This window comes from Macaca nemestrina, chromosome 17, assembly GCF_043159975.1.
Source record: "Macaca nemestrina isolate mMacNem1 chromosome 17, mMacNem.hap1, whole genome shotgun sequence".
NCBI classification, from domain to species: Eukaryota; Metazoa; Chordata; class Mammalia; order Primates; family Cercopithecidae; genus Macaca; species Macaca nemestrina.
In genome coordinates, this window is record NC_092141.1 from 5,897,143 (window position 1) to 5,923,452 (window position 26,310).

The 26,310-nt window shown below is 43.3% G+C and overlaps 1 protein-coding gene across 5 annotated transcripts in view; it reads left to right on the forward strand.

Annotated features, from left to right (window-relative positions):
- Positions 1–26,310, forward strand: part of LOC105472700 (WSC domain containing 1) — a 515,974-nt gene that overhangs the window by 115,663 nt on the left and 374,001 nt on the right. For 4 of the 5 annotated variants that reach the window (XM_071082227.1, XM_071082226.1, XM_071082225.1 and 1 more), the window contains exons 2-3: positions 7,491–7,665; positions 7,990–8,088. The gene's annotated coding sequence lies outside the window, so the exon portion shown is untranslated. Of the gene's footprint in view, positions 1–7,464; positions 7,666–7,989; positions 8,089–26,310 lie in introns of those variants that run through there. The other variant, XM_071082228.1, reaches the window with a different exon arrangement.

Genomic DNA, 26,310 nt, shown 5'->3' on the forward strand with positions numbered 1-26,310 from the left:
AATGTGGTTACTATTTAAGCAGAACAGATGATGCCTATTCTGCTCAAAGTCTTCTGATGGCTCCTCATTGCTTCTGGAATTAAATACAAGTTCCTTATAAGCCTTTGAATCTGGCTCTGACCATCTCTCTAGCACCATATCCTGATATCCTGGAGCTCATCCTTCACCCCCATCTCTACATCTTGTCTGCCCCAGTATTTTTTCTACCTTATTTTTGTACATATTTATGGTGTATGACATGATGTTTTGAAATATCTGTAAGTTGTGGAATTTCCCCCCTTTTAATTCCATCCATATGGATAGAAACTCGGGTTTCTAGGATGTAGCACAAGGAGTGGGGATCTGATGTCTTAGTTCAATCTGCTATAACAGAATACTATAGACTGGGTGGCTTGAACAATGGGAATTTATTTCTTATAGTTTTGAAGTCTGGAAGGCTGAGACCAGGGTGCCAGCATGGTTGGGTTCTGGTGAGGGCCCTCTTCCTGGTTTACACATGGCTGAGTTCTCATGGTGTCCTCACATGGTAGATAGAGAGCACAGACAGGAAGGAAGCCCTCTTACATCTTTCCTTATGTGGGCACTAATCCCATCATGGGGGCTCTACCCTCAATGCCTAAACACCTCCCAAAGGCCCCATCCCCAATATCATCGCATTGGTTTCAATATATGAATTATGTGAGTTTATAGTCTTAATCAAATTGGGCATTTTGTGACCATTATTCCTTTAAATATTTTTTCTGTGCCCCCCCACCACCATCCAACTCTGCCTGTCTTTTGTCTTCTGGTGACTCCAGTTACATGTATATAAAGCCACCTGAAATTGTCCCATAGTTCACTAATGCTATCTTCATTTTTTTTCAGTTTTTTTCTTCTGTGTGTTTCATTTTTGATAGTTTATATTACTATGTCTTCAAGTTCAATAATTTTTTCTTCTACAATGTCTAATCTGCCATTAATCCCATCCAATGTATTTTTCACTTCAACCATTATAGGTTTAATCTCTAAAAGGCCAAAGTCAAACTTTTAGAAAAAGGACTGGATCCTCATCTCTCATCTTATACAAAAATCAACTCGAGATGGATTAAGGGCTTACATCTAAGACCTGAAACCATAAAGATTTTAGAAGATAACATCAGAAAAACTCTTCTAGACATTGGCTTAGGCAAAGACTTCATGACCAATAACCCAAAAGCAAATGCAACAAAAACAAAGATACATAGATGGGGCTTAATTAAATTAAAAAGCTTCTGCACAGCAAAAGGAATAATCACCAGAGTTAACAGACAACCCACAGAGTGGGAGAAAATCTTCACAATCTATACATCTGGCAAAGGACTAATATTCAGAATCTACAATGAACTCAAACAAATCAGCAAGAAAAAAAACAAACAATTGCATCAAAAAGTGGGCTAGGGACATGAATAGACAATTCTGAAAAGAAGATACACAAATGGCCAACAAGCATATGGAAAAATTCTCAACATCGCTAATTATAATGGAAGTGCAAGTCAAAACCACAATGTGATACCACCTCACTCCTGCAAGAATGGCCATAATAAAAAAATTAAAAAGTAATAGATGTTGGTGTGGATGTAGTGAAAAGGGAAGACTTTTACATTGTTGGTGGGAATGTAAACTAGTACAACCACTGTGAAAAACAGTGTGGAGATTCCTTAAAGAACTGAAAGTAGATCTGCCATTTGATCCAGCCATCCCACTACTGGGTATCTACCCAGAGGAAAAAAAGTCATTATATGAAAAAGAAACTTGCACACACATGTTTATAGCGGCACAATTTGCAATTGCAAAAATGTGGAACCAACTCAAATGCCCATCAGTCAACAAGTGGATAAACAAACTGTGGTATATATATACAATGGAATAGTACTTAGCCATAAAAAGGAATGAGTTAATGGCATTCACAGCAACCTGAATGGAATTGGAGACTATTATTTTAAGTGAAGTAACTCAGGAATGGAAAACCAAACATTGTATGTTCTCACCGATATGTGGGAGCTAAGCTAGGAGGACACAAAGGCATAAGAATGATACATTGGACTTTGGGGACTCAGGGGAAAGGGTGGAAGGTGGTGAGGGACAAAAGACTACACATTGGGTACAGTGTACACTGCTTGGGTGATGGGTGCACCAAAATCTCCGAAATCACCACTAAATAACTTATTCATGTAACCAAACACCACTGGTTCCCCCAAAACCTATTGAAATAAAAAATTAAAAGTAAAAAAAAATGTGTTTGAACCTAGTTATAATGATTTAAAATTCGTGGACCAAAGCCGCAATTACTTTGGTACCAACCTAGTGCACCTCCACCCGGTGAGAGCAGAATATACATTCTCTTCAAACACACCATGAGGTCTTCCTGCAAACTTCCCTGATCCAACACGGCTTCGTGGCTGTGCATCATCTCTGCAGTGTCACAGTGGCTACCGGAAGGCCAAGGCCTATCCTGGGGATGTTGCAGCTGTGGCTGCGGCTGTGGTGCTTTTCCATTCAAGGACAATGAAGGCTACTGGTTCTGCTCCCTCTCTGTTCACAAAGTGGATCCCTGGAAGGATGCTCACTCCACCCTGCTGTCCAAGAAAGAGACCAGCAACCTCTAGTTTCACAGTAAGAAGCCCGAGTGCCAGATGCCTATAGTAGGCACTGATGGAGGCAGCACTGCCCATGCTGCACCACGATGAGGACCACCTCTGGTCCTTGTGGGCAACTGGAACATGTGCTGTGAGGAGCAGATAGGCACTGCACCTGTGGAGGTTCTCAGGTGGCTACCCAGCCCTCGTGGACTGCATGACAAGGAGTACCTGGAGGTCCGGGAGTGCAGCCGGATGCTGTTGTCCAGGAGACACCAATTGCTCCTTGAGTTCAACTTCTGGAATGAGCCACAGCCCAGAGCGGGCTCCAACATCTTATGAGCTGAGAACCTGCAAACTCAAGCCAGGAACCATGATGGAGTAGAGGAACAACTGGGCTCCTGCCAGCAGGTACCAGCAGCAAGTCCCAGCAGGAGAACCAGGAGGTGATGGTGGCTTCTCCCATATAGGAGAGCTCCACCTTGTGCATCATCTCTGGGCTGATAAAGACCCACAGTCTTGGCAGGAGACCCACAGTGCTGCCTGCAGGAAGAGGGGCTGGGATGAAATGTCTATTATACAGTTCTCCTGGTGCAACACATGGAGTCTTGGATCAGGGTCCTCTTGAAGACCTCACCTCTCCAGCCATGCTGCCAACACTTCTACCTTCTTCCCGTTCTCCCTCAGGGCAACCCTGGACAGAGGAGCACCCCAGTCCTGCTGTCATGGTTTTCTTTCGGCTCTGGGAGGAGTCTGAGGGTCTGTGCTTAGCTCAGACAACGGGGAACAGAAGGATGACAAATTCTGAGGACTTACAGCTCAGCTCAGCTCCTTCCTGCCTTCCCCTCCTCCCTCATTCCCCCTGCTGGAAGCAGTTCCTAATTTTTCTGAATGAAGCATAACAATCTTCTAGGCCTGCTAACATCTTTTCCTAAGATTTCTCAGTCCCCAGCTATCACCACAGAAACCCTCGGTTTAGCTTAATTGCACAAAAGGAAGTATGTCTAGTGGTTAGAGGTGGAATGGGAGGGAAGGAGGTCAGGCCAGGCCAGGCCAGGTCCTCAGGAATTCCCTGATCTCCACTGGGCCACTGCCACCCACTTGCTGTTCAGTCTAAGCCAAGTCCTTCCTGATGGGGAAAATCCTGGAACTGCTAAAAAAATCCCCCTCAAATCAGCAAGGTAAGGAAGATGCCCAGACATTCCACCCAAAAAGACAGGGAAAAAGGATAGGAACCAGGAAGGATTTAGGGGCACGAGACAGACATGTAACAGAACCCAGAAGGCACAACTTAGAGAATTCAGAACTTGGGTTTGAACTGCAGAATTTGGAATTTGAAATACAGAATTGGAAGATAGAACAGAGATGACAGGCTGGGCGCGGTGGCTTACTCCTGTAATCCCAGCAATTTGGGAGGCTGAGGTGGGCGGATCACGAGGTCAGGAGTTTGAGACCACCCTGGCCATCATGGTGAAACTCTGTCTCCACTAAAAACACAAAAATTAGCCGGGTGTGGTGGTGGGCGCCTGTAATCACAGCTACTCAGGAGGCTGAGGCAGGAGAATCACTTGAACCTGGGAGGCGGAGGTTGCAGTGAACTGAGATTGTGCCACTGCACTCCAGCCTGGGCAACATAGAGAGACTCTGTCTCAAAAAAACAAAACAAAAAAACAAACAAAAAACCAGAGGTGACAGAAAACCATTTGGGGAAGGATTCCTAATACTAGACAGATGGAGAGTTAGTTGTCTGCTTTTCCCTACAGGTTGGGGTTGAGGACATGAATGTGTAGTTCCAGTCCTTTGCAGGGAGTCTCTCCTGCCCTCCCTCCTTCCTGCAGGCAAAAGTATAGACCAGGGCGTGTGTTTCCTTCATCCCGATTCCTTCTCCCCTACTTGACATTCCGTCAGCTCAATCCTCATCCTCTAGGGCCACCAAGCGTGTGGACTGGGGGGTCTCCTCAGTGAAAACCATATTTACGAACCCTCGGGATAGCTTCATTCTGCTCCTCTTCCGGGAAAGCTTATGCTGGGGTTGCTGATGCAACCAACTAAACATTTACTATAAAAACAAAACAAACAGAAAACAAGCACAGCATGTACTTTTGTCAAGATACGCCACACTCTGGCGTTTAAAACAAGACACAATAAATTTAAACGGATTTGGTTCATGCCAAACGGACCCCAATGGATTAAATTTGACCCCAATGAATTAAATGATAAATCAATGACAAGAAGCTCTCTGAAAAAAATCCTCAAATATTTAGGAACTAAATAGCATATGCTGCTGGTGGGACGTCAAATGGTACAAATACTTTGGAAAATAATTTGGCAATTTATTAATTCAACTCCTAGATATTTATCCAAGCAAAATGAAAGCATATGTCTATACAAAGACTTGCACATAAATGTTCCTAGCAGCTTTATTGGTAATAGCAAAAAAAACAAAAAACAAAAACAAAAACCAAACACCTGGTAATAGTCCAAATGCCCATCAACAGATGAACGGATACACACTGTGGTACATCCATGTAATGGAATACTACTCAATAATAAAAAGGAATGAACTATTGATACAAGCAACAACAGGGATCAGTCTCACGTTGAGTAAAAGGAGACAGACAAGAAAAATGCAAATACTTTAAAATCCATTCATAAAAAAATTATAAGAAACAAAAGCTACTTGATAATGACAGAAAGTGGACCTGTAGTTGTCTGAAGAGAGGGGTGTCAGGGAGTGACTGTAGGGAGAAATTATAAAGAGGCATGAGAAAACTTTTGGGATTGATGAATTTGTTGACATGTTGATTGTGGTGACAGTCTCCTGGGTGTGTACCGTACATACATATGTCAAATTATATATACCTTAAGTATGTGTGATTTACTGTATGTCAATTGCACCTCTAAAAACTGTCTAAAAATGTGATGGTTCTGCCGGGCGCGGTGACTCACACCTGTAATCCCTGCACTTTGGGAGGCTGAGGCAGGCGGATCATGAGGTCAGGAGATTGAGATCAGCCTGGCTAACACAGTGAAACCCCGTCTCTACTAAAAATACAAAAAATTCACCAGGTGAGGTGGTGGGTGCCTGTAGTCCCAGCTACTTGGGAGGCTGAGGCAGGAGAATGGCATGAACCCAGGAGGTGGAGCTTGCAGTGAGCTGAGGTTGTGCCACTGCACTCCAGCCTGGCAGACAGAGCAAGACTCTGTCGCAAAAAAAAAAAAATAAAAATAAAAAATAAATAAATAAAATAAAAATAAAATGTGATGGATTTTTTTTATTGTGGTAAAATATATAAAACATAAAATTCACAATTTTAATCATTTTTGTTTAATTTTTAATTTTTAACTTTTATGGGTACATATATATATATATATATATATATATTTTTTTTTTTTTTTTTTTTTTTTTGAGAGAGTCTCACTCTGTTGCTTAGGCTGCAGTTCAGTGGTACAGTCCTGGCTCACTACAACCTCTGCCTCCTGGGTTCAAGCAGTTCGCCTACCTCAGCCTCCCAAGTAGCTGGGATTACAAGCTGGCTAAATTAGCTATCACACCTGGCTAGTTTTTGTATTTTTCCTAGAGCCAGGGGTTTCACCATGTTGGCCAGGCTGGTCTCGAACTCCTGGCCTTAAGCAATCCACCCGCCTGGGCCTCCCAAAGTGTTGGGATTACAGGCGTGAGCCACCGTGCCTGGCCTACCTTGTATATTTACGGGCTACATGAAATACTTTGATATGGGCATACAGTGCGTAATAATTACATCAGGATAAATAAGGGTACCCGTTATCTCAAGCATTTATTTATCATTTGTGTGTGTGTGTGTGTGTGTGTGTGTGTGTTAAAGATCCATTTTAACCTTTTTAAAGGATATAGTTCAGCAGCATTAGCAGATTTATACAGTTGTGCAACTATCACCACCTTCCATCTCCAGGACTTTTTTACCTTCCCAAACGGAAACCTGGTCTGACAAAGGCTTTTGTCCTAAATAGTAATAGAAAGAGTTGGAATAGGCCAGGAGCGGTGGCTCACACCTGTAATCCCAGCACTTTAGGAGGTTGAGGTGGGTGGATCACAAGGTCAGAAGTTCAAGACCAGCCTGGCCAACATAGTGAAACCCCATCTCTACTAAAAATACAAAAATTGGCCTGGCATGGTGGCATGTGCCTGTAGTCCCAGCTACTCAGGAGGCTGAGCCAGGAGAATTGCTTGAACCCGGGAGGTGGAGGTTGTGGTGAGCCGAGATCTTGCAGTGAGCCGAGATTACGCCACTGGACTCCAGCTTGGGTGACAGAGCGAGACACGGTCCCAAAAAAAAAAAAAAAAAAGTTGGAATAGAAGAAGTCTGGGACATATGGTTTAGATACTAAAAAAAAACATTTCCAGGACATTTTAAAGGTATTTGGAATCAGGGCTGTTGCTCCTGGAGGAGTAGGTTCCCAGGGAGACTGGGACACAGAAAAGAAGGGACTTGGACTCCCGTCTACTGGGTACTCAGCTCAAAGCTCACACCCCGAGGAAGTCTGTATGACATTTACATGTTACTCTGCTCAAACAGGGTTTCTGTGCCTCCTGGAAATTTAGGTAAGCTTGGTTCAACCCTCCCAAGTTAAAGCCTGTGAAAGCTCAGGGTCTTCCTCATGACCCTGGAGAATTTCTGATGGCCTAATTCTTCAGTCTGTTCTCGTCAGCATTGGAGGGTGCAGCCTCCTGCCATCTTGGATAAAAACCCAGTCTGCAGTGGCTCCACTAAGGTTGCTCCCAACAGATGATTCATAGGTGTGGGTGACTTGCTCAAGATTTGAGGGGTCTCGCCAGGCTCCCCAGAATCTTCATCCATTTCACTGTTCTTCTCTTCTTCCTCTCTCTTTTCCTCTCTCTCTTCCTCTCTTTTTCAGGATCAACAGCCCTCTCTCCAGCGTCTGAAGCTCATATGAGCTTACTGTGTGGACCCACTCAGAACCCCAGAGTTGGAATAAAGATTATTTTAAACTGAAGATATTTGAGGTTCAACAGATGCAGAGAAAAGCCTCCTCAGAGCTTCCCTTGTCTGACTAAAAGCAGCAACTTCTGGTAAATGAAGCTACTATAGATCCCTTCTCTGGGGGAGTTTCATGGCCCTGAGGAAGATGGAAAGAACACCTCTATTTGTATGGAAAAACATCATCACACACCTAAAAAAATGTCCTGTTATCCTGAAAAAAATGTATATCCTAAAGAAGCTCATTTGTACTTCCCATAGGAGCCTTTTCTCCCTCCTCCCTTTCCCCCACTAAGTTAGGTATTTAAGCCCCAAGTTCTAATCAGAACTTTTGAGTTACTCATCACTGAACACTCAGGTTTGCATAAACTCTTCTCTTCTCTTGCTAATGTGTCTTTTGTCAACTTAATTTACAGAACCCCAATCACAGAACCTAAAAGTATAGAGGAAAAGTTTACCTCCCCTACATTATTGATCTTCTGCCTCCACCTGTAGAGTCTCAGCTTCTAACCCAGGTAAGATGATCTGGGAATCGTCCCCACAAAGGCATGTTTCCTAAGCCTACTGGTAATTATGAGAGAAGAAAAATTTTCCTTCTAGCTGCACAGGTATAAAACGGATGGGTCGGGATAAACCCACATTACTCAAAGAAATATTTGCATTTTTAGGCCAACCACTATCCACAGAATCTCTGGGCTTAAGAAAAACTATTCCTTAGGGAGAGCACAAGGAGGAAATTGCAAAGCGTTTGTCAAAATATTTGGCCACCAAAAAATTCCTGCTTGCTTCACAGAGACAGATGTGTGAATGCCACAGCACTCTCTGCTCTGTGTTTTATGATCCTCCCCAAAATAACAGACTCTGTTGGATTTGCGCTGGTGATTTGAGAATAAGAAACTTTAAAAACAACGAGACAACCAGTTCAGGAGAGCAGATAATGTATATGCAGCAGCCTCCCCCTCCTGCCCTCACTGCTGAGAAGTGACAGAAATAATTATTGTAACAAGTTCTCATTACCATGCTGGGAAGGAAGGAGAGAGGCAGTTGACGGACAGTAATTATGAGAAGCTCCTTAGATGGAGCAAGGAAAACTGCAGTCAAAAATCATCTGTAGGAGAGGAAGAATGCAAAAGACGGGCAAGGGGGCAAAGGCATGGCAGGCCTGGAGATTGTCATTCCAGGACGAGATGGGACCCTGATGCTCCTGAAGGAGCAATAGATGGGAGATGCTGCTCCTTTATCAGGTAGAAAACAATCAAGTGTCTTGTTTTAAGAGGTAGCAAGGTTGGGCGCAGTGGCTCACGCCTGTAATCCAAGCACTTTGGGAAGCCGAGGTGGGCCGATCACAAGGTCAGGAGCCGAGATCGTGTCATGCCACTGCACTCTAGCCTGGGTGACAGAGCAAGGCTCTGTCAAAAAAAAAAAAAAAAAAAAAAAAAAGAGGGAGCAGTAGGTGTGGTTTTCCGGGTCAGAGAGGCAGGCTAGGATCTGGGGTGGCTGACAACTCCCAGCAAAACCAGACCGCCCATGTGCCCAGAAGGTTAGTTAATGCCCCTCTCTCCTACATGTCTCACATCTCTGCCATAATCAAGAGAGAGGCTGAGGTAGGTGTCTGCCTGGGTAGCACATTCAACCCCTTCCTATATTCAGGCTAGTGTACATCAGTGTAACTTCTGCAGCCTGGTGCACAGAGACTTTTACAAACAAAAGCTGGAAGCCATAATTCTCAGCAAACTAACAGAGGAACAGAAAACCAAATACTGCATGTTCTCACTCATAAGTGGGAGTTGAACAATGAGAACACATGGACACAGGGAGGGAAATATCACACACCAGGGCCTGTTGGCGGGCGGGGGGCAAGGGGAGGGAGAGCATCAGGTCAAATTCCTAATGCAGGCAGGGCTTAAAGCCTGGGTGATGGATTGAGAGGTGCGGCAAACCACCACAGCACATGTATACCCATGTAACAAACCTACACGTTCCCAGAACTTAAAGTAAAAAAAAAAAAAAAAAAAAAGAACGAGATCAGAAGAGATTGCCCTAAGAATCAGTCTGCAATCCCCATGTTCATATCAGCATTATCCTCAATAGCAAAAAGGCAGAAGCAGCCCAAGTGTCCATTGATGGATGAGTGGATAAATAAAATGCCACATTCATCCAGGAGAATGTTACAGAAGAATGTTCAGCCTTAAAAGGGAAGAAAATCCTATCACATGGAGGAACTTGAAGAAGACATTATACTATGTGAAATACATCAGTCACAAAAGGACACATACTCTATACTTCTATTTATGTAAGTGACCTAGAGTGGTCAAAATGATAGAAAGTTGAAAGGTGAGTTCTAGAGCCTAGGTGGAGGGGAAAACGGGGAGTTGGTGTTTAATGAAAACAGATTCAGTTTGAAAGGATGAAAAAGTTCTGGAGATGGATGGTGATGATGGTTGCAACCATGTGAACAAACTTAATGCCACTGAACTGTACTCTTAAAATAATTAAGGTGGTAATTTTGTGTTATGTGTGCTTTTTTAAAATTATGTGTGCATAATTAAAATAAGGAATCAACTTGATATCTTGGAAATAAAAAAAAAATCACGATTGAAGCTGAAAAAATAGAAAGTTGAGCAGATTGGCCTCAGCTGAAGTGTAAATTAGTAACCTAGAAGACTGAACTGAAAACTTTAGAATACAACGCTGAACCAACCAAGAGAAGCATAGGAAAAAAAGACTGATGCACGCAGCATAAATTAAGAATTTCTAACATTCCTATAATAAAAACGTCAGAAGAATTCTGAAGGATTATTAGTATTACTTAGGATAGGAGGATGCAAAAAGTGGTGGCTTAACAAGATACAGATGACTTATCTACCAAAGAAAAGTACAGAGGAGAGGAGAGCTGGCGTATGACTCCACAAGCATCATCGAAGACCCTGATTCCTGTGTTCCTGCTTTGCCAGCCCAGCACATGGGCTCTTCAAGCTCACCTAATGGCTAAAAACAGCTGCCGGAGCTCCAGCCACTCCATTTGTGTTGCAGGCAGGGAAAAAAGAGAAAAGCCAGACCTGCCCAGTTAACTCAAACCCCTTTAAGCAGGCTTCCCAGAATTCTACAAAACGCCTTTGCTTAGATCTCATTGTCTAGAATTAAAACACATGGCCACAGTGAGCTTCAAAGTAGATATTCTTCATGATGATATGTCTTGTTAAAATCAGTATTCTGTTTCTAAGAAGAAAGGAGAGAATGGCTATTGGGGAAGCCAGTAGTAGTAACTAGCCACCCCACCCCAAATAGAGAGAACGAAGAGTGGACAAATTCAAAATAAGGATAGAAGTAAAAAAAAAATCCCAGAATAGAAGAAAAATATGAGTGCTCAGACTGAAAAGGTCCACTGAGTACTAAAATGGGATGAATGCAAGAAGACAATTCGACACATTGTAGTGAAATTTCACAACACCAAAGCTCAAGAAAAATCATAAAGGCTTCCAAAGAGTAAGAAACAACCAACAATTCTCTATAAAGAAAAGAGAATGGGCTGGGCGCAGTGGCTCATGCCTGTAATCCCAGCACTTTGGGAGGCCGAGGTGGGTGGATCACTTGAGGTCAGAAGTTCAAGACCAGCCTGGCCAACATGGTGAAACCCCATCTCTACTAAAAATACAAAAATTAACCAGACAAGGTGGCACACGCCTGTAATCCCAGCTACTCAGGAGGCTGAGGCAGGAGAATGGCTTGAGTCTGGGAGATGGAGGTTGCAGTGAGCCGAGATCACACCACTGTACTCCAGTCTGGCCGACAGAGCGAGACTCTGTCTCAAAAAAAAAAAAAAAAAAAAAACAAACAAAAAACTAAGGAGGTGGTGGTGATGAATGTGACACAAGAAGGCTGAGAGAAATAAATGGGTGTTGATTTTGCTCTTGTTTGGGCAAAAATTATAGATACTGACTTGAGTTTGGATACTGTTAGCAAAACATAATGTTGGCCTGGACAAACACAGTGAGACCCTCATCTCCACAAAAAATTAAAAAAGTAATTGGCATCGTGGCACACTCCTGTAGTCTCAGCTATTCTGGAGTCTGAGGCAGGAGGATTGCTTGAGCCCGGGAGTTTGAGGCTGCAGTGAGCTATAACAAGAAGAAGAAATTAAAAAAAAAAAAAGAAATAAAAGAAAAATACAAGTTTAAGTAGAAGTGTTACAAAGCTAAGACTAAACATTGGGAGAATAAATACAGTATGTAAATTTCAAACTTAGAAGAAAAATGAAAGCAGGTTTGAGCAAATCAAACAAAGCCAGAAAGAGAAAAACAAGAACAGCGAGAAAGTATGAAAGACACAAAATCACTTGGCGGGTGTAAGTCCAAGTAACAATAATAACGTGTTAAATTTACTTATTAAAAGACAGAGACTCTGAGTAAAAAACCCAATATCCAGATATATGTGATTTGCACAAGAAGCTCTTAAAACAAAATGACATAGGAATGTTGAAAATAAAGGGATGACGCTGAGCATGGTGGCTCACACCTGTAATCTCAGCACTTTGGGAGGCTGAGGCAGGCGGATCACGAGGTCAGGAGTTTGAGACCAGCTTGGCCAACATAGTGAAACCCCATCTCTACTAAAAATGCAAAAAATTAGCCGTGTATAGTGGTGCTACACGCCTATAATCCCAGCCACTCAGGAGGCTGAGGCAGGAGAATCTCTTGAACCCAGGAGGCTGAGGTTGCAGTGAGCGGAGATCACAGCATTGCACTCCAGCCTGGGCAACGAAGAAAAAAGTTTTCTATCCCCGCCCGCGGGATAGTCAGTGTAGGCCCTGGAGGAGGGGGTGGGAATTTGGGGAACAAGAGACACGAGAAATGGAGACAAGTCAGTGCTCTGATCAAGTCTCGTTTAATGGCGGTAATGCAATGCCTTATATACATGCAGAGGGGAAGGGGTTGGGCTAAGGCGGAAATGACCTCATTGCGGAAGGCGTGGCCAGATAGGCTTCGGTTTCTCCGGTCGGACGTCATGTTGCGCCTGCGCTGTCAGGTAGTCTTTTCGCGGGCGCGGGAAAAATGAATGAAGAAGAAGCGGGAAGAGCGCCATCTTTTAATGGCGGTATTAATACAGGGAAGAAGGTAAATCTAGGGAGAAGGTGTGGGGTGGAAAGGAATATAGCTCAGGCGTTTAATCCTTAATTATTATTCGCTATGGCCGGGGCGTGCAGCTCCGGACAGTTTTCTTTTTTTGGTCTTAAAAAAAAGAAGAAAACAAATGGGTGAAAAATAGAAACAAATATTAACAAATAAATCTAGAATAGCAATATTAACACCAAGCAGAATGGAATGTAGGGTGAAAAGCATTATAAAGGGCAAACTGAAACACTGTTTATAGGTAAAAAGGAATAATCCATCAATTAATGATCACAGTTATGAACCATTGTGTGCCAACAGCATAGAGATGGAGATATTAAAGCAAAACCGGATAGAAATACATGGAGAAATGCACGAAGCTGCAAGCACATATAAAGTTAAAACAGAAATGAAAGGAAAAATAGACAAAGCCTTATTCTTCACTCATAAATTGGCACCTTAAATAGATGAAAATAATTAAGAAAAAAGATAATTTGAATAAAACCACTTGGTTTTGTAGTTTTGTGCCTAAGAGAGAATATAGTTTTCAACTACATTACTTGTAATTATGTTTTAGATTAAAAATCAGCCCAAGTTGGGCCACAAAGGAAATGACAGTAGATTCTAAAAGGCAGAAAGAAACAAGCCACTTTCATATGGTGAATTCAAACAGGCCATTTTCATACACAAAATGCAATACAATTAGATATTTGCAACAAAAAGATAACTGAAGAACCTTATTACTTGAAAGGTTTAGAAAACCACATGTGCGTTTCTAACGACTCTTGGGTTAAAGAAGAAATCAGAATGTATTAAAATTAAAATCTCTTTATATATTGATTAAAAAAACATTAAGGAGCAAACTCTGTGTTATAGATAAAATGGTATTCTGAGGAAAATCTGTAACCATAAATGCTTTTATAAAAATAAAAGAGAGCTTAGAATCAAGTGTCTTTCAGCCAAGAAGTAAAACAAAAGCACAAAAGAAAACTCCATTCCTTATTTTAAAAGTCTCTTTGAACTAGATGGAGTAGAAAACGTGCTGCATTTGGTAATGGGTATTTACCTGAGACCTAGGAAACATCACACTGAATGTTTCTGAGGTTCTTAGCACATACGGAACAGGATGCAGATGCTGCCTATTGCCTCTCCTACTCAATGCTGGGGTTGAGCTGCTGGTCCAGGGGTCCTCAAAGCACTTTGTCTGTTGGGATCATGTGGGAGTCCTAAAATAACACCATTATGCCTGCATCCCATCCCAGTGCACCTGAGTCAGGATTCCTGGGGGTGGGGCTCAGGCACTGGTATTTTACAAAGCTCTCTAGGTGATAGGTTTAAAAACAATCCTCTAGCCTACGAAATGAGATAAAGAAAATAAGTGAAAGGCACAGATACCAGAAAGAAAGACAGAAAACGGTATGATTATTTACCTAGAATATGGAAGAGAATCAACTGGAAAACTGGAAAAATCAATGAGAGTTCAGAAGATGATAGAACACAAACTCAATATAAAAAATCAATAGATTTCCTGTAGGTTATCAGTAATAAATCAGAAAAGGTGATAAAAATTCCAAATTATAATGGAAATAGCGACAACAAAATATAAAATAGAAAAAACTAAAAGAAACGCGAAAGACCTTTATCAAGGGAATTCTGTTTAACAAAAGATGTCAAAAACAACCTGAATAAATGGAGAGATTATACCATCTACATAGATAGGAACACTCAACTGTAAATAAGCCAATTTACTCTAAATTATCTATAATCCCAATAAAAGTGTCACCAAAATTCCTCATGAAACTTCATAAACAAATTCCAGAATTTATACAAAGGAACAGATGTGTAAGAACAACTAAGATAAATTTGAAACAGGACATTAATGATGTCTAGTATCTTCTCCTTTAGACCAGCCACTCCCAACCTTTTTGGCACCAGGGACTGGTTTCGTGGAAGACAATTTTTCCACGGACGGGGTTGGGGAGATGGTTTTGGGATGAAAATGTTCTACCTCCGATCATCAGGCATTAGTGAGATTCTCGTAAGGAGCTCACAACTTAGATCCTTCCCATAGGCAGTTCACAGTAGGGTTTGGGCTCCTGTGAGAATGTAATGCCCAGCTGATCTGACAGGAGGCGAAGCTTAGGCGGCAATGTGCGCTAGTCTGCTGCTCACCTCCAGCTGTGTGGACCGGTTTCTAACAGGCCACGGACAGGTACTGGTTTGTGGCCTGAGGGTCAGGGACCCCTGCTTTAAACATCAAAATATATGGCATTAACAATCAAACAGTGTGGTATTGGTGCAGGAAAAAAAAAAAATAGATAAATGAACCAGAATATAAGGAAACCAGCAAAAGATCATACATGAGAATTCAATATATGATGAAGGTGGCATTTGAAATTAGCAGGGGTAGGATGGATATGTCAATTTAGACTATCGGTAGTTGAACATGACAGAAAACTCAGACCAATGGCTCAAATAAGAGGAAACCTTATTATTGATCCTTCGCATAGAGGAGAGCTGGAGGTCACCAGTCCTTCACACGTATGGCAGCTCCACGACCACTAGGAACCCGAGTTCCATCTATTGTCTGCCCCATCATCCTTAGCACAGTGATTTCATTTTCAAGGTTGCTTGTGACTAAAGATGCTTCTGGAGCTCCGGCCGTCACATCTACATTCCATGTGGGAAGAAGAAATAAAGCAGAGAAAATCAAAAGGCATGATTCTTTGCCTTCTTAGCCTTTCTGGGAGTTCTACTTAATGACTTGTGCTTATGTGATATTGGCCTACCCTTATTTGCATTGGAAGCCAAAAATTTTTTTTTTTTTTTTTTTTTTAGCTGGGTACATTGCTACCCCCAAATACTAAAGTATATTCTACCAGGAAAGAAAAAAGACAAATGGATTTTGGGCAGGCAACTAGCAGACTGTCCAGTCTGTGTGATGTGCAGCTGGTTCTTCCTTAGGTCGCCTGCTGCTTCTCATGAACGAGTGACCTATATCAATTTCAAGTCAATTGCTCTTCCCTACGAACACCCAGTGAACCACGGTAGCGAAGAGAAAACATAGATATACACAAAATGTGGCACCACAAAATGGGAGAAAGGGAATCACATAGAAGTTACTATTATACAGTAATTATGACGTCTCTGGGCAGAAATGGTAAAGATTCCTTATTTTGAGAGTGAGGGAAATGTTTTGGTTACCCAACCTGGCAGTGCCTGGCTCTATACTCTAGGAGAGGGTTGCCAGATTAGGCAAATAAAAATAAGGTCACCTAGTTAAATGTGAATTTCAGATAAGTGACAAATAATTGCTTTAGTATAGGATGTTCCAGTATTGTATAATATACTCAAACCAGTTTGTATACACACACACACACACACACACACACACACACAATTTTGGAAGTATAGTCACCAAACTGAGATTGGTGATATCTTCAGGGAAAGAACTTGAAATAAAAAGTGATGGTCAAGGGAAGTTTGCTTTACTTTATCTGTGATGCTCAAAATTTGTATTTGTACACTGACAATTATGCTTGTTTACGTGTATTAGGAAGACATAAAAAAAATGTAAGAGGTAAACCAAGGTCTTGGTGCTGAGGCTACAGACCAATGAATGACATTATGGCTCACATGGCCTCTGGAGTCAGGGTCAGTAGACCCAGACTTCCGGCCACCACTGAGCAGCCGCACCTGCTCTCTGAGACTCTCCTTTCACATTGACAAAAAAAGAGGTGGGCGATGATACCTACTGAAGAGTTGTTGAGAATATCCATAATGTAAACGTAAGACAATTTATGGACAAATGCTTTGTAAATTCTATTGGAGCATACAAATTATGATGTATAATTTATGATGTCTATTCCTATTATGTTGTATAATTTATTATACAGTCATATTGGAATGTGCCCCTACATAATTATAGAGTAACGTGTAACGTTTTGGAATATTGAGTATCAAACGTAGGCATGAAAGCAGAAGTGCCCCACTTAGGGTAGAAGATAAAGAAACATTAACCAACTTAATGCATGTGAGAGTGCCAAGTAAGTGCTTGGTATTTAAAAGTCTACTCTCTAAGTGACAAACTTGAATTTCTTTTTTTGTTTTTGTTTTTCTTAAAAAAAAAAAAAAAAAAAAAGAGATACAGATGCAGAACATGCAGTTTTGTTAGGTAGGTATATGTGTGCCATGGTGGTTTGCTGCACCCATTGATCCATCCTTTAAGTTCCCTTCCCTCATCCCCCCCACCCCCCAACAGGCTGTGGTGTGGTTGTTCTCCTCTCTGTGTCCGTGTGTTCTCAATGTTCAACTCCCACTTATGAGTGAGAACATGAGGTATTTGGTTTCCTGTTCCTGTGTTAGTTTGCTGAGGATGAAGCTTTCCAGCTTCATCCATGTCCCTGCAAAGGACATGAGCTCATTCTTTTTTATGGCTGCATAGTATTCCGTGTGTATACGTACCACATTTTCTTTATCCAGCATATCGTTGATGGGCTTTCCGGTTGGCTTCATGTCTTTGCTATTGTAAATAGTGCTGCAATAAACATATGTGTGTATGTGTCTTTATAGTAGGATGATTTATATTCCTTTGGATATATATCCAATAATGGGATGGCTGGGTCAAATGGTATTTCTGGTTCTAGATCCTTGAGGAATCTCCATACTGTCTTCCACAGTGGTTGAACTAATTTATATTCCCACCGACAGTGTAAAAGCGTTCCTATTTCTCCATAGCCTTGCCAGTATGTATTGTTTCCTGACTTTAATAATCGCCATTCTGACTGGTGTGAGATGGTATCTCATTGTGGTTTTGATTTGTATTTCTCTGATGATCAGTGATGTTGAGCTTTTCTCCATGTGTTTGTTGGCTGCATAAATGTCTTCTTTTAAGAAGTGTCTGTTCATATCTTTTGCCCTCAGAGTGACAAAGTTGAGTTTCAAACACAGGTCCCCAAACTCTAAATCCTGGACTTTTTCCGTGTGACCTCTTAAAAGTTTTACATAGTCCCATTCCCTTTTCATTCTAATTATTATTCATGCATGCTTACTGACTTATTTCTTTAGGTTCTATTTTTCCTTATCACTGATGCCATTATTTAAACACTGGAATTTCCCAGATTGCCAGTAAATGGTCACTTATTTAGTGTGACACAAAGCTATTGATTAGTGAAATTGGACCTAAGACCAACCCAAGTCTCCGTAGTAAGAAGGGTAGAGTAGTTATTTTATGGAGTTGTCACAGCATATGGGAACAATGTAAACTTTTACTTTAAAAGTTTAATATATTCTTTGCATTAATATTACTATGAAGTTGATATTTAAGAAATTATCTGGAAATAATATGGATTCTATGAGCTTTTAGGGTCTATCATGAAAGAAAGGTAGGGATCAAAGTCTGTGGTTGGTGGGTAGGCTGGAAACTGGTGCACATGGTGAGTATAAGAGCAGGGAGCCTGGCAGAGCTTAAAATAGACTTACTCACCAAATGTCAGTATGCATGAGCTAAGGCCTGTGCACAGAGAATTAAACCACGTGTCTGGTAACAAGGAACTTCTGTGTTGAAAATTTACTAATCAGTATTTATTCAACTTTAAAAATTGCTATTGTCTCACTCTTAGTATTCACATCAGAGCAATACAGTACATTAAACGCATCTTCAATTATTCAAAGCTGCTTCTGCAGAATTACTACACCTAAATATTGTGTTTTAATGAACCGTACTTAATTTTTGCACAATCAGGTGACTGTCTGTGTTACATCTTCCTCCCAGGGGTCTGAGACAGTCTGTCTGGTGCTGCAGGAGACACATGGTTTCAAATGTCATCCTGAAACCCCCCTCTACTCCCATCCTTCTGCTTTCCTGCTAAGGCAGGCTCAGCAGTATTCTTTTTATTTACTGCATAAGGTTCTAGAAGGTGAGCTGCAGAGGGGAGGAAGATGCTGCCGTTAGTTACCAAACTGGCAGATCTTTACCTAGAAGAGATGAAATAAAAGTCTGGAAACGGTGACGTCTAGTCTGTGCTCTCAAGCTGCAGAAAGGGGAAGAAACTACAGAATCACACCCTCTCCAGGAATTTAAGTCCCTAAACATGGACATCCAAGTCCAGGAATGGGAAGAAAGTTAGGAAGAAAAAAATGGCACAGTTCAAAGTCAGTATACTTTCTTTCTTTTTTTTCTTTTCTTTCTTTCTTTTCTTTTCTTTTTTTTTCTTTTTTTGAGACGGAGTCTTGCTCTTGTCGCCCAGACTGGAGTGTAGTGGCATGATCTCCACTCACTGCAACCTCTGCCTCCCAGGTTTAAGTGATTCTCCTGCCTCAGCCTCCCAAGTAGCTGGAATTATAGGCACGTGCCACCATGCCTGGCTAATTTTTGTATTTTTAGTAGAGACGGGATTTTTCCATGTTGGCCAGGCTGGTCTCGAACTCCTGACCTTGTGATGTGCCTGCATCCCTCCCGTAACTGGGATAACAGGCGTAAGCCACTGTGCCCGGTCCAAAGTCAGCACACTTTCATTTCATTGCTTACTGCTGTGTCCCAAGTGCCAGGTAGATTCGTGTCATCCTTGGCAGATTCATTCTGGATAGAAAGCAGCCCGCCCTCTACTCAGCCCACGTTTTATATGACCCAGATGCCCCCTCATGACTCAGCGTGAACTGACTCATCTTCAGAGGCCAGACTGCAAAATGCACTGATGACCTCCGAAGGCTCCTTCTTTTTTCCTCTCAGGGTTTCACACAGGTTCGGAGGTTCTCCTGGGTAGGCCAGAGGAGAGGCCACGACTTCAGCTCAGAGTTAGGGTTTGGGTCCCTTTTGCTCACCTCTGTTGGGACCGAAGCATACAACTGTTATTAGCCAGGGTTACATTGAAGATACCTCATTTTTTTCTCCCATAACACTTATCATTCACCAATACACTATTTATCCAATTTATTTTTATGTATGTATGTATGTATTTATTTTTTTAGATGAAGTCCCTCTCTGTTGCCCAGGCTGGAGTGCAGTGGTGCAATCTTGGCTCACTGCAACCTCTGCCTCCCAGGTCCGAGCAATTCTCCTGCCTCAGCCTCCCAGGTAGCTGAGATTACAGGTGTGCGCCACCACACCCGGCTAATTTTGTAGCTTTAGGAGAGATGGGGTTTCACCATGTTTGCTAGGCTGGGTCTCGAACTTCTGACCTCAGATAATCCGCCCACCTCGGCCTCTCAAAGTGTTGGGACTACAGGTGTGAGCTATCGTGCCTGGCTTATCCAATTAATTTTATTTATTGTCCGTCTGTCCCCTACTAGAATGCAAACTCTGCAGGGACAGCTTCTTGATTGCTTTGTTCACTAATGAATTGCTCAGTACCTCCTACATAATAAACATCTGTTGAATAAATTGTATGAGTTAATGAGTGGCTGACCATGTGTATCACTGCGAGTCCTCACGACTCGGACAGTCATCCTTCCTGACGCCCCTGCGTTAGCTGGAATGGGTTAGGTCATGCTGCAGAAAAGTTAGGTCTGAAACCTCAGGGGTTTCATACAGCTGAGGTTAACTCTTCATTCACGCCATGTGTCCAAACTCAGCTAGCAGTGGGGGTCAAACTGACCGTCACTCGAGGACCTACAGTGATGACGTTGTGCATCTGGAATGTTGCTGGTCACTGCAGGACCAGGACAGACAGCTAGGTGGCCACACACCAGCTTTTCTATGCTTTAGCCCAGAAGTGACCCAAGTCATTTTGGCCCAGAGCCTATGACCTCAAACTAGTCTTATAGTTCCTGCCTAACTTCCAGGAGTGGCTGGGAGGTGTGGGGGAATGGATGGAAAATCGAGGGAGCAGCGTTGTCTGCCCCACGCCCATGCAAGCCCATTCACACCCACTCACATAGACTCAAACCACTCACATACACCCACACCCACTCACATACACCCACTCACATACACTCAAACCACTCACATGCACTCACACCCACTCACATACACCCACACCCACTCACATACACCCACACCCACTCACATACACTCAAACCACTCACATGCACTCACACCCACTCACATACACTCACACCCACTCACACCCACACCCACTCACATACACCCACACCCACCACATACACCCACACCCACTCACATACACCCACACCCACCACATACACCCACACCCACTCACATACACCCACACCCACTCACATACACTCAAACCACTCACATACACCCACACCCACTCACATACACTCAAACCACTCACATACACCCACACCCACTCACATACACTCAAACCACTCACATACACCCACACCCACTCACATACACTCAAACCACTCACATACACCCACACCCACTCACATACACTCAAACCACTCACATACATCCACACCCACTCACATACACCCACACCCACTCACATACACTCAAACCACTCACATGCACTCACACCCACTCACATACACCCACACCCACTCACATACACTCAAACCACTCACATGCACTCACACCCACTCACATACACCCACACCCATTCACATACACTCAAACCACTCACATACACCAACACCCAGTCACATACACCCACACCCACCACATACACCCACATCCACCACATACACTCACACCCACCACATACACCCACACCCACCACATACACCCACACCCACCACATTCACCCACGCCCACCACATACACTCACGCCCACTCACATACACTCACGCCCACTCACATACACCCACACCCACTCACATACACCCACACCCACCACATATACCCACATCCACCACATACACCCGCACCCACTCACATACACTCACACCCACTCACATACACTCACGCCCACTCACATACATCCACGCCCACTCACATACACCCACACCCACCACATACACTCACACCCACTCACATACACTCATGCCCACTCACATACACCCACGCCCACTCACATACACCCACACCCACCACATACACCCACATCCACCACACCCACTCACATACACACACGCCCAGTCACATACATCCACACCCACCACATACACCCACATCCACCCCATACACCCACACCCACTCACACTCACACCACTCACATACACCCACGCCCACTCATATACACCCACGCCCACTCACATACACCCACACCCACCACATACACCCACATCCACCACATACACCCATACCCACCACATACACCCACACCCACTCACATACACTCACACCCACTCACATACACCCACACCCACCACACCCACTCATATACACCCACACCCACCACACCCATTCACACTTATGGATACCCATTCATGTCCACCAATACACATTCTCACCCACAGCCATCGGTCCTCACCCTTAACTTCTCTTGCTCACCCAGACCCAACCGTCTGTGCAAAACCCAGCTGATGCCCCAAGCTAACCTCCCATCCACTGTTCCCACCTATGCCATGATATTATATCTATAGCTATAGAGAGAGAGATAGATTGGTTTTTGCCTACCGTTCCTGGCTAATAACTCCCATAGCCCTTACTACACTCTTTTGCTATATGGTGGGGCACTTTAGGCCTCAGAAAGAGAATCTCTCTCTCAGACCTTCCCCTGTCCTCCTTTCACCAGCCTGGGAGGGCACGGAGGCTCCACGCCCTTTCCCCCAAATGGTGCAGCTCTTCATCTGTATCCTTTGTACAATAAACAAGTATGCAGAATTCAGTGTTCCCGGGGTTCTATGAGCCGCTGTAGCAAATTAATCGAACCCAAGGAGGAGGCTGTGGGATACCAGTTGGTCAGAAGCATAGGTAAAACAACCCTGGGCTTGCAATTGGCATCAGAATTGGGGGAGAGTCTTGGGGACTGAGCCCTAAACCTGTGGGATCTGATGGTGCCTCTTAGGTAGATGGTGTCGGAATTGAATTGGAGGACACCCAGCTGGTGTCCACTACAGAAGCGATTGCTTGCTTGGTGTGTGGGGGAAAACCCCTACCCCTTTTGTCACAGAAGTTTTCTGGATTGATTGTTGTGCTGTGAGAGCAGAGGAAAAACATTTTGAGTTTTTCCATTCCGACATACCTGTTATGCTTACTCATGGCCTACCACATCTAATTGTGCAGACTCCATTCATCTTGTTTCTTCCAAATCAAATTTCCCTTTGGCAAAAAAGGGGGCTCTCTGGGTGGAACGCTGGATGTCATCTATTAGGATATGAGAAAATCTTTGTTATATTCAGAAAAGTGATGGACTGCCACATGTTAGCAGCAATGTTCATAGCACTTATTGGCTGAGCAAATACTCAAAGTCGAAAAATCTACCATGAATTCAGTAGCTCTGTCACCCAGGCTGGAGTGCAATGGCCTGATCTCGGCTCACTGCAACCTCCACCTCCTGAGTTCAAGCAATTCTCCAGCCTCAGCCTCCCTAGTACTAGCTGAGATTGCAGGCATGCGCCACCACACCTGGTTGATTTTTTATATTTTTGGTAGAGACGGGATTTCGCCATGTTGGCCAGGCTGGTCTTGAACTCCTGACCTCAAGTGATCTGCCCACCTACGCCTCCCAAAGTGCTGGGATTACAGGTGTGAGCCACCACGCCTGGCTGAATTCAGTAATTCTTAAGCATCTGTCCCCACTAGAAACATAGTTGTGCATTGATCTGTAAGCATGCAATTTGTACAGGTTGCAGACAAAGCTTGGCACACATATGGATTCAAGGATCCTTTGCGATGGTGCCACAGCCTGTGAGTTGGAAGCCACCAAGGTAGAATAGTGCCAATGAGCAGGAAAGCAAAGTCCAAGGAGGTTTTCACTTCTGCTCTCGCTTGCTGGCAGAGGAAAGTGGACCTAATGGCATGAATTGAATGCCTTTGCTCTAACAGTGCCTGCTTATTATCTGTAAGCCTCTGTCATACCAACTTCAATTTAACTGCATCAGGGGCCGGGCATGGTGACTCACGCCTGTAATCCCAGCACTTTGGGAGACCTAAGTGGGTGGTCACTTGAGGTCGGGAGTTCAAGATCAGCCTGGCCAACATGGGGAAACTCCTTCTCTACTAAACATAAAAAAAAAAAAAAAAAAAAAAAAAAAAATTAGCCAGGTGCGGTGGTGGGTGCCTGTAATCCTAGCTACTTGGGAGGCTGAGGCAGGAGAATTGCTTGAGCCCAGGAGGCAGAGGTTGCAGTGAGCCAAGATCATGCCACTGCACTCCAGCCTGGGCAACAGAGTGAGACTCTATACCAAAAAAAACAAAAAAAAAAAAAAAAGAAAGAAAGAAAAAAAAAGAAACCCAATTTAACTGCATCGCATGTTCTCTCCTCATGGACAAATCCCATTTGCAATATAAACCTCTGCTTGCAACTAATAGAAACTGATATCTAGAAAATGTGATCCATTATCTCCCCTGCTGTGGTCTGCTCACTTCCAGGATTTCATTTCACATTTGAGCGTACCTGAAAACGCTAACATTACGTCAAGAATTTCCTGAAAATGAAAAGAGCTCATTTAGGGAGCTCTACAAGAGGTGGGAAGAGATTCCAGGCATCTGGGTGTGAAGTGTCCAGAGAACAAACTCCGAACCACTGGATTTTTCTCCTATTCTTCCTCCCATCCCACCTCAGACCACCTGCCCAGCCGGTCTCAAGGAATTTCTGTCTAGGGTCTGCCTCTGCCAAGGGCAGTGAAGGATGGTGTGAAGGATGGTTCTAGAAGCCATAGCTGCTTCCTAGGAGTTCCCAAGTCATCAGCCTGTCCAGGGTCACTTTGTCTTTCAAGATTTAAGTCCGATTGGTTCAAGTCTCATACCTTATACAGTGAGTTTTGCCTGTATGATCTGCTTTATGGTTGAGATTTCCTCTTAGGCTGTTGTGCTGCGCCCATGAGGGCTGGGTAGGGATTTGGCTGTTTTTAGTGAGTGCTGACAATGGCTGGATGGGTCATGCCTCCAGCCAGGGTGCCTCAGTGGCTGGTCTTCTGGATGTGGGTGCCTCCCGTTCTGTTGAGCAGCCATGAACTACCCTGGGCACTCCTCCCACCACCTCAAGTCCCCTATTCACTGCCTCTCACCTCCCTCTCTCCCTCTTATGTTGTGAGGTCTCTTGCACACTCCTGTGTGTTTCCCTCTTCAGCTTGATCTCTTGTGCTGCTTTCCTTCTTACAGAAAGTCCTTTTCATATTCAGGTCGCTGACAAGCCCTCCCTAGTTTTTAAGTGTGACTATGGGTGTAATGTTCATTTTTATAATATCTATAGAATTTCTATTGATAATTAATAATCAATATTTTATATTGATTATTTTTATATATTTTATATAATATAATCAATATATTATTAATCTATATTGATCATGCTATATTTTATATTGATTATTAATTCTCAATAGACATTATAGCTTTCTATTGGTAGGTCATCTGCAGCGTGGTCTAGCCTCTTGAGGCCAGAAATTCATCCCACGTGCAATGGAAAACTCGGTAGCTCTCTCAATACTGCAAGGATTCTTCCATGCAGTTTCTAAGCCCTGCCTCTGTTGAGTTCCTTTTTTTTCTTTCTTTCTTTTTTTTTTTTTTTGTGGAGCGACAGGGTCTCTCTCTGTTACCCAGGCTAGAGTACAGTGATCAAAGGTCCCTGCAGTCTCAAACTTCTGGGCTCAAACAATCTACCTGCCTCAGCCTCCCGAGTAGCTGGAACTACATGTGTGCACCATCTTGACCAGTTGAATTTTTAAAAAATTGCTTTGTAGAGACAGATCTCACTATGTTGCCCAGGCTGGTCTTGAACTCCCAGCTTCAAGTAATTCTCCCACCTTGGCCTCCAGTCTGCTGAGTTCTTGACCAATCCTACGGCTTTTCTGAATGTTCTGTTCCGTATCTATTCTACATTGCCTCTCTGCATAGCACATTACCTCACAGGGCATTTCCCAATTTCGTCACTCCCCAGACTACCAGCGGGTCCAGGCTGTGTGTGAAGCCTAATTTACTAAAGGTTGGGGTAATGGAAGAAGTTTCTTAGAGAGTAGCATGTAAATAACATAATATAGGTATTAGAAATTGTTGCTCACAAATACCTCTTAGTTGTTCGCGGATGTAAGTAACTTCCACTGGTATTTTCGTTTCGCTGGGCTCCTGGCTCCATTGACTTCTTTTTCCTCTCTGCCTCTGTGATTCCAGCCCTCTCCATTTTCCCGGATATTTCACACACAGCAGATCAGCCATACATAGCTTTATCTGGGTCCAGATCTTCCAGGTTACGCACAGAGGGTTTTCTTTTCAAAACCAAACACACACGAAGGTTAGTTTCTATACAAAGACTCTCCTCTTTGTGAGAACTAATGATCAGCTCTACACGTCTTTTTTCCCTTTGCCTGGGATACGTTCGGTCACAGATTCACGGAAGGTTGGGCTGGGTGAGACCTCAGAGTCTACCAAGTTAAACTCCCCTTTTAATGATTGGATTCCTTCTTTGGTCTCTGAAAAGTGACTGCCATTCCCCGCTTGCAACCCTCCAGTGTCAACGGTAGTCCGGCTTATTTGCCACCTGGGTAGTTTATGCATCTTCTTGAGCTGCAGCTTCCTATGCTGTAAAAGGGAGATGGTAGAACAGCATCTACCTCCTAGAGTTGCTGCAAGGATCAAATGAGATGGTGAATACAAAGGGCTCTGCACAGAGCCTGGCAAAA